Genomic DNA, 17977 nt, shown 5'->3' on the forward strand with positions numbered 1-17977 from the left:
TCTCTCCCCCTGGTTGTAGTCCTCTCTCCCCTTCTCTCCCCTCTCCCCCTGGTTGTAGTCCTCTCTCCCCTTCTCTCCCCTCTCCCCCTGGTTGTAGGCCTCTCACCCCTTCTCTCCCCCAGGTTGTAGGCATCTCAGGCCTTCGCTTCCCTTCTCTCCCCTCCTCTCTCCCTGGTTGTAGACTTCTCTCCACTCCACTCCCCCTGGTTGTAGGCCTCTCATCCCTTCTCTCCCCCTCCTCTCCCCCAGGTTGTAGGCCTATCTGGCCTTCTCTCCACTACACTCCCCCTGGTTGTAGGCCTCCTTGACCATCTCTCCCCTCCTCTCCCCCTGTTTGTAGGCCTCCTCTACCCCTCGTTGTAGGCCTCTCTGGCCTCCTCTCCCCTCCTCTACACCTGTGTTGTGGGCTTCTCTGGCCTTCTCTACCCTCCTCTCCCCTCATCCCCGCTGGTTGTAGGCCTACCTAGCCTTCTCTCCACTACTCTCCCCCTGGTTGTAGGCCCTCTCACCCTTCTCTCCCCCTCCTCTCCCCCAGGTTGTAGGTCTCTCTGGCCTTCTCTCCCGTTCTCTCCCCCTCTCTCCCGGTTGTAGGACTCATCTCCCCTCCTCTACCCTGGTTGTAGGCCTCTCTGGACTTCTCTCCCCTCCTCCCCGCTGGTTGTAGGCATCTCTTTCCCCCAGGTTGTAGTCCTCTCTGGCAATCTCTCCCCTCGTCTCGCCCTGGTTGTATGTCTCTCTGGCCTTCTCTCCCCTCCCTCTCCACCTTATTGTAGGCCTCTTTGGCCTTCTCTCCCCCTGGTTGTAGGCCCTCTCATGCCTTCTCTCCCCTCTCCCCTGGATGGAGGGCCTCTCTGGCATTCTCTCCACTTCTTTCCCCCTGGTTGTAGGCCTCTCAGGCCTTCTCTCCCCTCCTCTCCCCCTGGTTGTAGGCCTCCTCTACCCCTCATTGTAGGCCTCTCTGGCCTTCTCTCCCCTCCTCTACACATGGTTGTAGGCCTCTCTCCCCTCCTCTACCCCCTGGTTTAGTCCTCTCTGGCATACTCTCACCTCCTCTCCCCCTGGTTGTAGGCCTCTCACCCCTTCTCTCCCCCAGGTTGTAGGTCTCTCTGGCCTTCTCTCCCGTTCTCTCCCCTCTCCCCCGGTTGTAGGACTCCTCTCCCCTCCTCTCCCCCCTGGTTGTAGGCCTCTCTGGCATTCTTTCCCCTCCCCCCCCCTGGTTGTAGGCTTCTCTCCCCCAGTTGTAGTCCTCTCTGGCCTTCTCTTCCCTTCTCTCCCCTCCTCTGACCCCTTATTTTAGGCCTCTCTGGCCTTCTCTCCCCAGGTTGTAGTCCTCTCTGGCATTCTCTCCCCTCGTCTCCCCCTGGTTGTATGTCTCTCTGGCCTTCTCTCCCCTCCTCTCCCCTCCTCTACCACTGGTTGTAGGCCTCTCAGGCCTTCTCTCCCCTCTCTCCCCCTTATTGTAGGCCTCTCTGGCCTCCTCTCCCCTGGTTGTAGTCCTCTCTCCCCTTCTCTTCCCTCCTCTCCCCCTTGTTGTAGGCCTCTCTGGCCTTCTCTCCCCTTCTCTCCACTCCTCTCCCCCTGGTTGTAGGCCTCCCTGGCCTTCTCTATCCCTCCTCTCCCGCTAGTTGTAGGCCTCCTCTCCCCTCTACCCCTGGTTTTAGGCCTCTCTCCCCTCATCTCCCCCTGGTTGTAGTCCTCTCAAGCCTTCTCTCCCCTTCTCTCCCCTTCCTCTACCCCTCTTCTACCCCTGGTTGTAGGCCTTTCTGGCCTTCTCTCCCCTCGTCTCCCCCTCCTCTCCCCCTGGTTGTAGGCCTCTCTGGCCTTCTCTCCCTTCCTCTCCCCCTGGTTGTAGGTCTCTCTCCCTTCCTCTGCCCCTGGTTGTAGGTCTCTCTCCCTTCCTATCCCCCTGGTTGTCGGTCTCTCTCCCTTCCTCTCCCCCTGGTTGTAGGTCTCTCTCCCCTCCTCTCCCCCTGGTTATAGACCTCTCTCACCTTCTCTCCACTCCACTCCCCCCTGGTTGTAGGCCTCCTCTCCACTCCACTCCCCCTGGTTGTAGGCCTCCTCTCCCCTCCTCTCCCCATGGTTGTAGGCCTCTCTCCCCTCCTCTCACCCTGGTGTAGTCCTCTCTGGCATTCTCTCCTCTCCTCTCCCCCTGGATGTAGGCCTACCTAGCCTTCTCTCCACTTCTTTCCCCCTGGTTGTAGGCCTCTCACCCCTTCTCTCCCCCAGGTTGTAGGCCTCCTTGACCATCTCTCCCCTCCTCTCCCCCCTGGTTGTAGGCCTCCTCTCCCCCTGGTTGTAGGCCTCTCTGGCCTTCTCTCCCCCTGGTTGTAGGCATCTCTCCCCTCCTTTCCCCCCTGGTGTAGTCCTCTCTGGCATTCTCTCCCCTCTTCTCCCCCTAGTTGTAGGCCTCTCTGGCCTTCTCTCCCCTTGTCTCCCCCTGGTTGTAGGCCTCTCTGGCCTTCTCTCACCTTGTCTCCCCCTGGTTGTAGGCCTCTCTGGCCTTCTCTCTCCCTGGTTGTAGGCCTCCCTGGTCTTCTCTCACCTCCTCTCACCCGGTTGTAGGCCTCTCTGTGCTTCTCTCCCCTCCTCTCCCCCTGATTGTAGGCCTCTCTCCCCTCCTCTCCCCTGGTTGTAGGCCTCTCTGGCCTTCTCTCCCCTCTTCTGACACCTTGTTGTAGGCCTCTCTAGGCTTCTCTCCCCTCCTCTCCCCCTGGTTGTAGGCCTCTCTCCCCTCCTCTCCCCTGGTTGTAGGCCTCTCTGGCCTTCTCCCCCTCATCTGACACATTGTTGTAGGCCTCTCTGGCCTTCTCTTTCCTCTCCACTCCTCTCCCCCTGGTTGTAGGCCTCTCTCGTCTTCTCTCCCTTTCTCTTCCCTCCTCTCCCCCTTGTTGTAGGCCTCTCTGGCCTTCTCTCCCCTTCTCTCCACTCCTCTCCCCCTGGTTGTAGGCCTCCCTGGCCTTCTCTCCCCTCCTCTCCCCCTGGTTGTAGGCCTCCTCTCCCCTCCTCTACCCCTGGTTGTAGTCCTCTCTGGCCTTCTCTCCCCTCCTTCCCCCTTGGTTGCAGGCCTCTCTGGCCTTCTCTCCCCCTGGTTGTAGGCCTAGCTGGCCTGCTCTCCCCTCCTCTCCCCCTGGTTGTAGGCCTCCCTGGCCTTCTCTCCCCTCCTCTCCCCCCACGTTGTAGGCCTCCTGTTCCCTCCTCTAAACCTGGTTGTAGGCTTCTCTGGCCTTCTCTCCCCTCCTCTACCCCTGCTCTCCCCCTGGTTGTAGGCATCTCTGGCCTTCTCTCCCCTCCTCTCCCCCTGGTTGTAGGCCTCTCTGGCATTCTCTCCCCTCCCCCCCCTGGTTGTAGGCTTCTCTCCCCCAGGTTGTAGTCCTCTCTGGCCTTCTCTTCCCTTCTCTCCCCTCCTCTGACCCCTTATTTTAGGCCTCTCTGGCCTTCTCTCCCCCAGGTTGAAGTCCTCTCTGGCATTCTCTCCCCTCGTCTCCCCCTGGTTGTATGTCTCTCTGGCCTTCTCTCCCCTCCTCTCCCCTCCTCTACCACTGGTTGTAGGCCTCTCAGGCCTTCTCTCCCCTCTCTCCCCCTTATTGTAGGCCTCTCTGGCCTCCTCTCCCCCTGGTTGTAGTCCTCTCTCCCCTTCTCTTCCCTCCTCTCCCCCTTGTTGTAGGCCTCTCTGGCCTTCTCTCCCCTTCTCTCCACTCCTCTCCCCCTGGTTGTAGGCCTCCCTGGCCTTCTCTATCCCTCCTCTCCCGCTAGTTGTAGGCCTCCTCTCCCCTCTACCCCTGGTTTTAGGCCTCTCTCCCCTCATCTCCCCCTGGTTGTAGTCCTCTCAAGCCTTCTCTCCCCTTCTCTCCCCTCCTCTACCCCTCTTCTACCCCTGGTTGTAGGCCTTTCTGGCCTTCTCTCCCCTCGTCTCCCCCTCCTCTCCCCCTGGTTGTAGGCCTCTCTGGCCTTCTCTCCCTTCCTCTCCCCCTGGTTGTAGGTCTCTCTCCCTTCCTCTGCCCCTGGTTGTAGGTCTCTCTCCCTTCCTATCCCCCTGGTTGTCGGTCTCTCTACCTTCCTCTCCCCCTGGTTGTAGGACTCTCTCCCCTCCTCTCCCCCTGGTTATAGACCTCTCTCACCTTCTCTCCACTCCACTCCCCCTGGTTGTAGGCCTCCTCTCCACTCCACTCCCCCTGGTTGTAGGCCTCCTCTCCCCTCCTCTCCCCATGGTTGTAGGCCTCTCTCCCCTCCTCTCACCCTGGTGTAGTCCTCTCTGGCATTCTCTCCTCTCCTCTCCCCCTGGATGTAGGCCTACCTAGCCTTCTCTCCACTTCTTTCCCCCTGGTTGTAGGCCTCTCACCCCTTCTCTCCCCCAGGTTGTAGGCCTCCTTGACCATCTCTCCCCTCCTCTCCCCCTGGTTGTAGGCCTCCTCTCCCCCTGGTTGTAGGCCTCTCTGGCCTTCTCTCCCCCTGGTTGTAGGCATCTCTCCCCTCCTTTCCCCCTGGTGTAGTCCTCTCTGGCATTCTCTCCCCTCTTCTCCCCCTAGTTGTAGGCCTCTCTGGCCTTCTCTCCCCTTGTCTCCCCCTGGTTGTAGGCCTCTCTGGCCTTCTCTCACCTTGTCTCCCCCTGGTTGTAGGCCTCTCTGGCCTTCTCTCTCCCTGGTTGTAGGCCTCCCTGGTCTTCTCTCACCTCCTCTCACCCGGTTGTAGGCCTCTCTGTGCTTCTCTCCCCTCCTCTCCCCCTGGTTGTAGGCCTCTCTCCCCTCCTCTCCCCTGGTTGTAGGCCTCTCTGGCCTTCTCTCCCCTCTTCTGACACCTTGTTGTAGGCCTCTCTAGGCTTCTCTCCCCTCCTCTCCCCCTGGTTGTAGGCCTCTCTCCCCTCCTCTCCCCTGGTTGTAGGCCTCTCTGGCCTTCTCCCCCTCATCTGACACATTGTTGTAGGCCTCTCTGGCCTTCTCTTTCCTCTCCACTCCTCTCCCCCTGGTTGTAGGCCTCTCTCGTCTTCTCTCCCCTTCTCTTCCCTCCTCTCCCCCTTGTTGTAGGCCTCTCTGGCCTTCTCTCCCCTTCTCTCCACTCCTCTCCCCTGGTTGTAGGCCTCCCTGGCCTTCTCTCCCCTCCTCTCCCCCTGGTTGTAGGCCTCCTCTCCCCTCCTCTACCCCTGGTTGTAGTCCTCTCTGGCCTTCTCTCCCCTCCTTCCCCCTTGGTTGCAGGCCTCTCTGGCCTTCTCTCCCCCTGGTTGTAGGCCTAGCTGGCCTGCTCTCCCCTCCTCTCCCCCTGGTTGTAGGCCTCCCTGGCCTTCTCTCCCCTCCTCTCCCCCCACGTTGTAGGCCTCCTGTTCCCTCCTCTAAACCTGGTTGTAGGCTTCTCTGGCCTTCTCTCCCCTCCTCTACCCCTGCTCTCCCCCTGGTTGTAGGCATCTCTGGCCTTCTCTCCCCTCCTCTCCCCCTGGTTGTAGGTCTCTCTCCCTTCCTCTCCCCCTGGTTGTAGGTCTCTCTCCCTTCCTCTCCCCCTGGTTGTAGGTCTCTCTCCCCTCCTCTCACCCTGGGTGTAGGCCTACCTAGCCCTCTCCACTTCTCTCCCCCTGGTTGTAGGCCTCTCACCCCTTCTCTCCCCCTCCTCTCCCCCAGGTTGTAGGCATCTCGGGCCTTCGCTTCCCTTCTCTCCCCCCACGTTGTAGGCCTCCTGTTCCCTCCTCTAAACCTGGTTGTAGGCTTCTCTGGCCTTCTCTCCCCTCCTCTACCCCTCTTCTACCCCTGGTTGTAGGCCTCTCTTGCCTTCTCTCCCCTCGTCTCCCCCTCCTCTGCCCCTGGTTGTAGGCCTCTCTGGCCTTCTCTCCCTTCCTCTCCCCCTGGTTGTAGGTCTCTCTCCCTTCCTCTCCCCCTGGTTGTAGGTTTCTCTCCCTTCCTATCCCCCTGGTTGTAGGTCTCTCTCCCTTCCTCTCCCCCTGGTTGTAGGTCTCTCTCCCCTCCTCTCCCCCTGGTTATAGACCTCTCTCACCTTCTCTCCACTCCACTCCCCCTGGTTGTAGGCCTCCTCTCCCCTCCTCTCCCCTTGGTTGTAGGCCTCTCTCCCCTCCTCTCACCCTGGTGTAGTCCTCTCTGGCATTCTCTCCTCTCCTCTCCCCCTGGATGTAGGCCTACCTAGCCTTCTCTCCACTTCTTTCCCCCTGGTTGTAGGCCTCTCACCCCTTCTCTCCCCCTCCTCTCCCCCAGCTTGTACGCATCTCGGGCCTTCGCTTCCCTTCTCTCCCGCCACGTTGTAGGCCTCCTGTTCCCTCCTCTAAACCTGGTTGTAGGCTTCTCTGGCCTTCTCTCCCCTCCTCTACCCCTGGTTGTAGGTCTCTCTCCCTTCCTCTCCCCCTGGTTGTAGGTCTCTCTCCCCTCCTCTCCCCCTGGTTATAGACCTCTCTCACCTTCTCTCCACTCCACTCCCCCTGGTTGTAGGCCTCCTCTCCCCTCCTCTCCCCTTGGTTGTAGGCCTCTCTCCCCTCCTCTCACCCTGGTGTAGTCCTCTCTGGCATTCTCTCCTCTCCTCTCCCCCTGGATGTAGGCCTACCTAGCCTTCTCTCCACTTCTTTCCCCCTGGTTGTAGGCCTCTCACCCCTTCTCTCCCCCAGGTTGTAGGCCTCCTTGACCATCTCTCCCCTCCTCTCCCCCTGGTTGTAGGCCTCCTCTCCCCCTGGTTGTAGGCCTCTCTGGCCTTCTCTCCCCCTGGTTGTAGGCATCTCTCCCCTCCTTTCCCCCTGGTGTAGTCCTCTCTGGCATTCTCTCCCCTCTTCTCCCGCTGGTTGTAGGCCTCTCTGGCCTTCTCTCCCCTTGTCTCCCCCTGGTTGTAGGCCTCTCTGGCCTTCTCTCCCCTTGTCTCCCCCTGGTTGTAGGCCTCTCTGGCCTTCTCTCCCCCTGGTTGTAGGCCTCCCTGGCCTTCTCTCCCCTCCTCTGCCCCCACGTTGTAGGCCTCCTGTTCCCTCCTCTACACCTGGTTGTAGGCTTCTCTGGCCTTCTCTCCCCTCGTCTCCCCCTCTCTCCCTGGTTGTAGGCCTCTCTGGTCTTCTCTCACCTCCTCTCCCCCGGTTGTAGGCCTCTCTGGGCTTCTCTCCCCTCCTCTCCCCCTGGTTGTAGGCCTCTCTCCCCTCCTCTCCCCTGGTTGTAGGCCTCTCTGGCCTTCTCTCCCCTCTTCTGACACCTTGTTGTAGGCCTCTCTGGGCTTCTCTCCCCTCCTCTCCCCTTGGTTGTAGGCCTCTCTCCCCTCCTCTCCCCTGGTTGTAGGCCTCTCTGGCCTTCTCTCCTCTCATCTGAGACATTGTTGTAGGCCTCTCTGGCCTTCTCTTTCCTCTCCACTCCTCTCCCCCTGGTTGTAGGCCTCTCTGGCCTCTCCCCTCCTTCCCCCTTGGTTGCAGGCCTCTCTGGCCTTCTCTCCCCCTGGTTGTAGGCCTCCCTGGCCTTCTCTCCCCTCCTCTCCCCCCACGTTGTAGGCCTGCTGTTCCCTCCTCTAAACCTGGTTGTAGGCTTCTCTGGCCTTCTCTCCCCTCCTCTACCCCTGGTTGTAGTCCTCTCTGGCCTTCTCTCCCCTCCTTCCCCCTTGGTTGCAGGCCTCTCTGTCCTTCTCTCCCCCTGGTTGTAGGCCTCCCTGGCCTTCTCTCTCCTCCTCTCCCCCTGGTTGTAGGCCTCTCTCCCCCTCCACTCCCCCTGGTTGTAGGCATCTCTGGCCTTCTCTCCCCTCCTCTCCCCCTGGTTGTAGGTCTCTCTCCCTTCCTCTCCCCCTGGTTATAGGTCTCTCTCCCTTCCTCTCCCCCTGGTTGTAGGTCTCTCTCCCTTCCTCTCCCTGGTTGTAGGCCTCTCCCCCTGGTCGTAGACCTCTCTCCCCTCCTCTCCCCCTGGTTGTAGAAACTCTCTGGCCTTCTCGTTGTGCTCAGACTGCTCCTCCTTAGTGTTTCAGGGCCTCGGTATATGCTTTAATGTTCCCCAACACCCACTCCAGCCTCACTTCATAAACACCAACATAGGGACAAACACACACACTTTACATTCACTTTTAATCTTAGTCCTTACATTAGAACAGTCTTATCGTGAGAAACAACATTTCATTGTGAATAAAAGCATGCAAAGAAATAACATCAAACAAAAGTTGACAGTGTAAAGACAACCATTGTTAAAAAGTAATTAAACTTTCTCGCGCGGGGCCCCTCAACAACATTCCGCTGAAATGGCAGTGCGCAAAATGCCAAAATATTTTTGGGAAATATGTAACTTTCACACATTACAGCAAATTAAAGATAAACATCTTGTTAATCTACCCACCGTGTCTGATTTCAAAAATGCTTTTCAGCTAAAGCACAACATATGATTATGTTAGGTCAGAGCCAAGTCACAAAAACACACAGCCATTTTTCCAGCCAAAGATAGGAGTCAAAATAAGCAGAAATATAGATAAAATTAATCACTAACCTTTGATGATCTTCATCAGATGACACTCATAGGACTTCATGTTACACAATACATGTATGTTTTGTTCGATAATGTGCGTATTTATATCCAAAAATCTCAGTTTACATTGGCGTGTAACTTGCAGTAATGTTTTGATTCCAAAACATCCGGTGATTTTGTTATTCAAAGAATTAAAGATAGACATCTCCTTAACTTCTTGTGACTCTCAAACCCGGATCCAGGAGCGTAATCATAGCCTCAAACTAATTAGCATATCGCAGCGGACAAAAATCTTCGTACAAAATCTTCCTATTCATGAAAATCACAAATGAAATATATTGAGCTTAGCATTTTGTTAATCACACTGTCATCTCATATTTTCAAAATATGCTTTACAGCCAACGCTAGACAAGCATTTGTGTAAGTTTATCATGACATAATGCTATGCTAGGCTCTGCTGGCAGCAGGCAACATTTTCACGAAAACAAGAAAAGCAATCAAATTAAATAATTTACCTTGGAAGAACTTCGAATGTTTTCACTCAGGAGACTCCCAGTTAGATAGCAAATGTTCCTTTTTCCCCAAAAATATTATTTTTGTAGGCGAAATAGCTCCCGTTTGTTTGTCACGTTTGGCTGAGAAATCGACCGGAAAATGCGGTCACTACAACGCCAAACTTTTTTCCAAATTAGCTCCATAATACCGACAGAAACATGGCAAACGTTGTTTAGAATCAATCCTCAAGGTGGTGTTTTTCACATATCTATTCGATAATATATCCGTCGGGACAATTGGTTTCTCATAAGAAGCGATTGGAAAAATGGCTACTTGTGTACTTTACGCAAGATTTTCTGCGGGAGCCATCATGTGACCACTTGCTCAATGTGGTCCCTTATGGCTATTCTTCAACATAAATGGGTAAAAAGACGTCACAATGCTGTAGGCACCTTGGTGAATACGTAGAAAATGTAAGCTCATTCGTAGCTCATTCACAGCCATATAAGAAGTCATTGGCATGAAGTGGTTTCAAAAAATGCGGCACTTCCTGATTGGATTTTTATCTGGGTTTCGCCTGCAACATCAGTTCTGTTGCACTCAAAGACAATATCTTTGCAGTTTTAGAAACGTCAGTGTTTTCTATCCAAAGCTGTCAATTATATGCATAGTCGAGCATCTTGTCGTGACAAAATATCCCGTTTAAACCACAGACCACTGACTCAAAGAGGTCTCATGAGCCCCTCCTTTATAGTAGAATCCTCATTCAAGTTTCAAAAGACAGTTGACATCTAGTGGAAGCCATAGGAAGTGCAACCTCATCCATATCTCAATGTGTAGGCCAAGCTTTGAAAAACTACCAACCTCAGATGTCCCACTTCCTAGTTGGATTTTTCTCAGGTTTTCGCCTGCCATATGAGTTCTGTTATAGTCACAGACATCATTCAAACAGTTTTAGAAACTTCAGAGTGTTTTCTATCCAATACTACTAATATTATGCATATATTAGCATCTGGGATATAGTAGGAGGAAGTTCACTAAGGACACGCTATTCATCCAAAAGTGAAGATGCTGCCCCCTATCCCAAAAAGGTTAATGTCATGTTTCAAAGTTGCAAGTGCTAACATCCTCAGGCATAGCCTCAGTTCTTGACAGTTTCTGCTGACTACAGCAGCGAAACTCATTTTTTCTTGCCAAACAAGGGCATTGATCGATTTCCTGGTAACAGACAGCACTATGGTGGTTTCCTATCTAGTTATGAATCTAGCAAGCCTGGGCATGGATGTATGGAGAAGACTGCTACTGTATAACACCCCATTAACTTCATATAATACTTCCTCTCTGAGGTCAGGTTCATCTCACCCTTACCAATTCCTGCTGTTCTGCCTGACTAAGAGGCAACCCCTACACACCTAACACAGCCACCAGCTTCCAGATTGAAATGGACCTTTTATAGTAAATGACTGAGAACTGTGTACGCGGTTATAGGCCTACAGTATATTATTTATATCTCCCAGTGGGCCCTTCTGACAAGCCAAATTATCCCCTTGGGGCCCTCAATCTCTTCTTTAACTCCCCACCGCCACTGATGTTGTGCAAACTAAGATGGATGACTAAGGGGACTCGCTCTGATTAACCTTGCTGTATCAATAGTGGAGTCTTGGCTAAGGCTAACAGTTAAAGGTTATAGTTACATATAGTGGAGTAGCAGGACATTCCCCCCCACTCAACTCAAATCCCTGTCATCTCTCACACATGTGAATATGCACACACCATCTTTTATATCTTCCATCACACACTCACCCTGGAAGTAGGAGCACTGCTACAACCTTGGCCAGTAGCCGACGGGCTTCATTTTCATTATTCTCAGACTCCAGCTTCACAGCAGCCAACCATATCTCTTCACTGTTAGGGTTATCCTGGATACAAAGGGAGAAAGGTGTTTTGCTTGTATCAAATCTTGGTTTGCTGTGTACCCTATTGTTAAGAAAGAAAGATAACATTGGAATAAGCATGTTTACTCAAGCTAGCAAGCTCATTGTTCCTCTCTCACCTGGAAGGCCAGGGCCAGAATGCTGCAAGCAGCAGGCAGTTCTCAGCCAGCCACTTGGACTTGGTCCCCAACAGCCACAGGACAGTGAGCCACCACCCTCTGCAGCCTCCAGAGACTCCCTGGGATGGGGGGTAACAAGGAGGGATGGAGGAGAAGTAAGAGGGTGAGGTATGGAGAGATAGAAAGGAGGTGAAATGAGAGGGAGATGTGACGAAAGGGGGAAAAGGGAGAGATTTAATAAGTCATTGAGAGAGTATGAGAGGAAAGAGAGGCTTTGAAAAAGTGATTGATCACAACTAACCAAATGGGATCATTAAGAGGGTGAATATAATCACTATTATACATTAAGACAAGACGGACTCCTAGATAAGCGACCAATCAAATTGTTTGGCTTCTAATTGAGTCACCTGCCAATGAAAAATTGCCACAGTGAAGATATCCACTCTGAAATATTCTAGTTTACAATGCACGTAGTCATTTTATTCAACTTCTGCTTTCACACATACACACACACACACACACACACACACACACACACACACACACACACACACACACACACACACACACACACACACACACACACACACACACACACACACACACACACACACACACACACACACACACACACACACACACACCTGGTGCCATGGTTCTTTTCGAAGTAAGATGACCTGAGCCACACACTCGTTTTTCTGAGGAACATCTGCATGGCGTGGGCATAGATGGCACGGGCACACTCCAGTACCCATGGGACACACACTGAAACACAACAACAGTCACATTACACACACCAACACACCGAGGGAGACACTGAAATAAAAACGAATTACAAATAATGTATCAAACTGTGGATATACCAAATGTTCCTGATGTAATCTGAGTATTGGGCATTTGGTACATTTGGGTAGTGAGAGGTTACAGGTATATGGTCATCATTCTTACGCTCTCTGCGTCCTCCATCCAGGTGTGTTTACAGCTCTCCTCAATGCCGATACCAATTATCGCCCGGGTCACCGCCTGGCACATTGCCTGCCTTGTCACACTCAACCCAAGAATACATTACTTGATGGTAATAGTGCTCACTGTTGAGCCTAGTGAAGGAGAGAGAGAACTTGTGACCCGTGCCTAGTACAGTCGTGCAGGCCAGTGGAATGGTGGAGCCACTTGAGTGAAGAGGCCTACAAAACAACACAATGAATCATGTGGAAACATCATGTCCCCATCCTCTTACAATCACAAGCATTAAATCATCTCTGATTTATGGGTGGGTAGACGTTTAAATAAGCTGTGCTGGGGGAAATTATGACATGATCTTTTCTCTTTTGAGATGGATCAAGCCAGTGTTTGATCTTGCTCTGCAGTGCCATCTCCCTGTGCTTAATGTTTCCCCCTGTGCTCTCCAATAAACTGTATAAATAAATAATAAACTCCCATCCCTGTGCCAGAGAACAGTAGATGGCCACTGTACATCCACTTTACTTTAGAGCCATGAAAAGTCAGAGGGAAAAGAATAATAAGTGAAAAAAGGAAAGGAATTAGAGAGATAATTGCGGTCAAAGGCCTAGTTGCGAAACATTAAGTGCAAGTTGAGGTGAATTGCACTGAACTGCACAGAGATCAGTAAGACATCAGTCACTGACCTGCACACACACGCAGGTCAGTGTTTAAGTGCAGTCTGCTGCTGCTTGTTATGTGCTGCAGAGATAAAATAAGATAGAGGAAACAGTTGTGCCATATTACTCTGGCATGCCAGCACCTCTGAAGAGAGGGAGTGGCCGTAGTATCATTTTACATAGTGGAGTCAAGGGCAACGCAGAAAACATTTGGGTAAAAGGTGAAGAGAATAAGACTGAATTAGAGGTTTTGAAAATGCTGGGTTGCAGCAGAAGGCTTTTGGATTATGGCTGCTCAAGACTGTTTGGTTTATTCAGTGGGTCACAGGAAAATACCAAGAGCTGGAAGTGGACCACACAGAACTTTGGAGCACACCTGTGTTTCCTGCTCTAGAGTCTCACCACTATACACTGTTCTCTTCTCCACCATTTGAGTGTTCTCTTTGGCCTCCTCCAACTTGGCGGCAGTGATCCATATGTGACAGTCCATAGGGATGTTTATCCTGGGCCTTGTTCACGACACGTCTAGCGTTCTCATACATTCCAACCTCGCCAGCCACAGCTCCACAGCAGTCTTCCATAGATACATTCTCCAGAGCTGTTACACACGTACTGTGTACCATGTGTATCCTGTGCCAAACAGGCAGGCCAGTGGAATGCAAGTGCCACTTGAGTGAAGAGGCCTATAAAATTAAACTACAGATCTATATGGATACACTATGTCCCCAGTCTTCTTACAAAACACGACCAGGGCTCCTCTACCATTTAAAGATGGATCTCTTCAATAATCTCTGATTTATGAGTGGGTAGACTTTTAAATAGACTGTGCTGGGGGACATTATGATATGACCTTGTCTCTTTTAAGCTGGATCAAGTCAGTGTTTATTTCAGCTCTGCAGTGCCTGTACTCCCTGTACTTGACTTGACACACATCGCTGCAGAAACACTTTATTTCGTAATGTAATCATGGCAATTGCCATGCTAATATCAACACATTGCCTAATAGCCTGGAGAGGCACACTGTGATGGAGAAATACAGAAGGCTTTTTTCTTTCTTTAGTGAAATACAGTCAGACAGACAGAGGGCAGCCCAGACATGTATGTAGGCTGCTAACACCTTCATAGTATGCATAACATCCATCTCTGTCACAGAGGAATGCTGCTGGGAACTGCACTGTGTAATGGATCAGGGCTTACACGGCATTGACACCATGACGGGGTGTACATAGGGAGGGGGGGGGGGGGGCGTCAAACACTACAAGTGTCATTTGGGAAAAGAAACTAATTGAACTGGAGCGATGGTTTGTGGAACTATTTATTTCCCTCTTTTCTCAGTCTTCCTTTCCTTCTATCGATAGTCCAAGCTCAACAGCAGACAATAAGCTCTCAGTCGCACTGCAGAATGAGACACTTTTCCACCTTTCTCCAAATGACATTTTCAAAGTTACAAAATCAAGTGCCTATTACTGGGAATGAATGCACAAACCCTCGGGGCCGGAGCTCATGGCTTACTCCCATCCACAACGCCCAAGCAAAACCCAAGAATACAGTACTTGATGGTAATAGTGCTCACTGTTGACCCTAGTGGCGACGTCCTGTACACATCCTTCACGAGCTCCGGAACTTTACGGTTGTAAAGTCGTTCATTCAGAATGGGTTAAGAGATTCTCTGGTACTTTACGGTTGTAAAGTCAATCATTCAAAATGGGTTAAGAGATTCTCTGGTACTTTACGGTTGTAAAGTCGTTCATTCAGAATGGGTTAAGAGATTCTCTGGTACTTTACGGTTGTAAAGTCATTCATTCAGAATGGGTTAAGAGATTCTCTGGTACTTTACGGTTGTAAAGTCAATCATTCAAAATGGGTTAAGAGATTCTCTGGTACTTTACGGTTGTAAAGTCGTTCATTCAGAATGGGTTAAGAGATTCTCTGGTACTTTACGGTTGTAAAGTCATTCATTCAGAATGGGTTAAGAGATTCTCTGGTGCTTTACGGTTGTAAAGTCATTCATTCAGAATGGGTTAAGAGATTCTCTGGTGCTTTACAGTTGTAAAGTCATTCATTCAGAATGGGTTAAGAGTGCTCACGAGTCCGTGAAAATTGCATATTTTGTGCATATAAGTACATCACATCATCGTTCTCTTACTCTGCTGTGTGTTCATCTAGCTAGCGATCACTCAAAATGTAGGGGGCTGAAGTTCATTGGCTGAAACTCAAATTGCTATGGAGAAAAATGTAGGGAAAATTCCAGCACACAGCTTCCAGAAAACAGTCACTTTCAAACTAGGGTTTTTGTGGCTAATTGAGTGTGAACTACACATTGACACATCCAGTCCAAAGCTGGAGGTTTGAAAAAGACTTACACTGTTGCCGAAGTTCCAGGCGACTAAAATCCTGTCTTTAATGATTAAGGTTTTTCGATAGGGCTAAAACAGAAATACAGCTTCATGGTTTAAGTTGATCTATTTATTAAGACTCGCCTTGATAACTCACGGATGCTGCAGTGGTCTAAGAAGCAGGCTCCTGCTCCACAGACCATTGGTTCAATCTGGGCACTCATCATGAGTTGTTTTTTATTGTTGCCTCTAGTGGTTTTAATGCCAAATTTGACTTGAATCTGGAGTGATCTCTCTGGACAGGTGTGAGAAACTGGTTTGCATCATTGTAGCTTTGACAGGGCACAGACAGTCACTCACCCTTCCTGAGGACACGTTTCTTGGCCCTGACATCGGTCTCCAGCACAGCTCTGATGTAGATGCGTACAGACGTGGGGAGGTGACACAACGCCTAGGCCACCACGGCCTTGGCCGTATCCCCTAGCTCCAGCCTGGCAGACTCCAGCCACACATCCTCACTCTGGGGACAAAACACACACATTAATCTCACACACACAGCCTGGACCATCACTGCCTTGGTTGAGTCAAGTCATGTTTATTTGTCATATGCACATGATACACATGGTACACATTACAATTAAATGCTTACTTGGAGGTTCACTCTTGACAATGCTGCTGATTCACCTGGTTGTAGCCTAGCAGTCACATCAATTATTGCCACCACCAATGAGGTTGAAGCAGTTTGAGGTACAGTTTATCATAAACCTGTAGAACTTTGCACATTCCAGACAGCCAGAGAGGCCTAGACTGATAATCTAACGCAGGGTAGCCAGCCCACCCCTAATGTCTGTAGATCTAACCAGACCAGCACTGACACTGACTGGTGGAGAAACTGAAGGCCTCATTTAATCTCATACACCAACCAAAATATACAGATACACACCATGGGAAGCCAGAAGTGTATTTCAAAAAGCTACTCTACATTGTGTGCGTGCACATGTTACCTTGGGGCACATATCGATGCCCTTCATGATGAGGTTCCTGGTCATCTGTAGTTTACCAGTCACCTCCTCTAGCCTGCCCAATGTGATCCAGTTGGTGGTGGTGGGGGCTTCTTAATATCAATACACACACACAAACACACACAAAAAGACAGTCAACAATACAGACAGAGATACAGATACGCAACAAACGTGTGTCCAAATGTGTGTGTGTGTGTGTGCATATTCTCCGGGGCTACTCCCCTGATGTCTCCTCCGTGTGTGGGGATCATAGAGTTGAGGTCAGTGAGGTAACCTTTAGGATCCACCACCGTCTGTCCACTCACTGAGTCAGACACCTGATAGGGGAGAGATGGAGAGAAGATCAGCACAAATACACATACCAGGAAAAGTGGTACTGGCATGCTTACTGGAAACTTTTGATACCATCTGATAGCATTTGATAGCAGCTGACCAGTCCCTACCATAGCATATAGGTTGGTGCATAACAGTCAAACTAGACACAAGCTTTTAAGTCAGTAGGTCTAAGTGGTGTGTTACGTGGCTGAGCCTCATGTCCATCAACTACCTCCATCAAAACATGAAATACAAGACACAAATCAACATCCTCCATCAAAACATGAAATACAAGACACAAATCAACATCCTCCATCAAAACATGAAATACATGACACAAATCAACATCCTCCATCAAAACATGAAATACATGACACAAATCAACATCCTCCATCAAAACATGAAATACATGACACAAATCAACATCCTCCATCAAAACATGAAATACATGACACAAATCAACTATCAATATACCCCTAGCAATGTCTGTGCCATTTGTTGATACTTTAATTATAAATTAGTATGCTCCATAAAAGGCAAGTAAACATAGTATCACAGCATGGGCTTTATTATTTTTTCCTAAAACGTTTTTTTACAAAATATGACCAAACCAGAAACAATGTCACTCAAGATCATGAATATCCAGAAACAAATGGCTTATTTGATCTTTTTCCATTTTAACTGAGAGCTGAGCTATTTTCCTCTATGGGCCTCTACCTCTCATTTGTCCTTGCCCTCTGCCTTTTACTTGGTACATTCTTGCAAACAGCAACAGAGGTGACCTCTTTATGCATGAATAAGGACTGATTGCTGATTGAACAATTGTGCAAAGAAGTTAGGCACATGTGCAGACAAGGTTCACATTAATGAGAGTAATTTGTATCAGCTGTGACCAAATGTTACATTTTGTTTGTCATGATTTACTTTGCGTCTTTTGTAGAGAGTTGTATTTACTGTTTTGCTAAAATGTGTGTATGAAAGCAATGAGAAGTGACTTACAGTTTTGCAAAATATAGTACTGTTGCGCTCATTAGGTTATGATGGAGATCAAGTGGACCCCAGTTTCATTAAAAGTGTCTTATCAATCATGAAAAAGTGTAAAATCCCTTAGAATGAATATGTTGCCATTCTAGGGTCAGTCACTACTCATAAAACATATTTGGAACTTTTAATATTCAGAACATTTAAATACCATAAAATACCACAATACCACCAAAAATAAGAAAAATATTGTGATATATTTTGCCCATCTTGCCCAGCCCCAATGTGTTTGTGTGTGTGTGTTTGTGTGTGTTTGTGTGTGTACTAACCCCCTGCAGTGGGTCCACGTGGTGTGCTTGTCTCCCGTGGTCAGGTGTTTGAAGAACAAGCTGTCTGGTATAGAGGTGAGTTTCTCATCGCGAGGGTTCCTCTGACGCTTGTTCCTGGCATTGTCAACCACTGGGATACTCAGCAATTCCTCCTTTGACATTCCTGACAGCTTCCTCTACAGAGAGAGAGAGAGAGAGGGGGAGTTGGCAGCACAGTATGTCACAGCTTGCCACAAAATGTAATCTTTTCCCATGAATTATAAGTAATAGACAATTCAACCGAGTGCATGCTTAACTGAATAACAGCAGAGACAGATTACAATATGGAATTTTATTGAATAGTTTGGCTGTCACGGGTTACTAGGAGGGGTGGGTAGGAGTCAGGCGACGACGACCGCCGAGCACCGCCCGAACAGGCAGGG

General features: G+C 50.3%; 1 pseudogene; it reads right to left on the bottom strand.

The window, feature by feature from the left end:
- Nucleotides 1-17716, bottom strand: part of LOC109871461 (pre-mRNA-processing factor 6-like) — a 24338-nt pseudogene extending 6622 nt beyond the window's left edge.
- Nucleotides 17717-17977: the final 261 nt, after the last annotated feature.

The sequence above is a fragment of the Oncorhynchus kisutch genome, linkage group LG27, assembly GCF_002021735.2.
Source record: "Oncorhynchus kisutch isolate 150728-3 linkage group LG27, Okis_V2, whole genome shotgun sequence".
Lineage (NCBI taxonomy): Eukaryota > Metazoa > Chordata > Actinopteri > Salmoniformes > Salmonidae > Oncorhynchus > Oncorhynchus kisutch.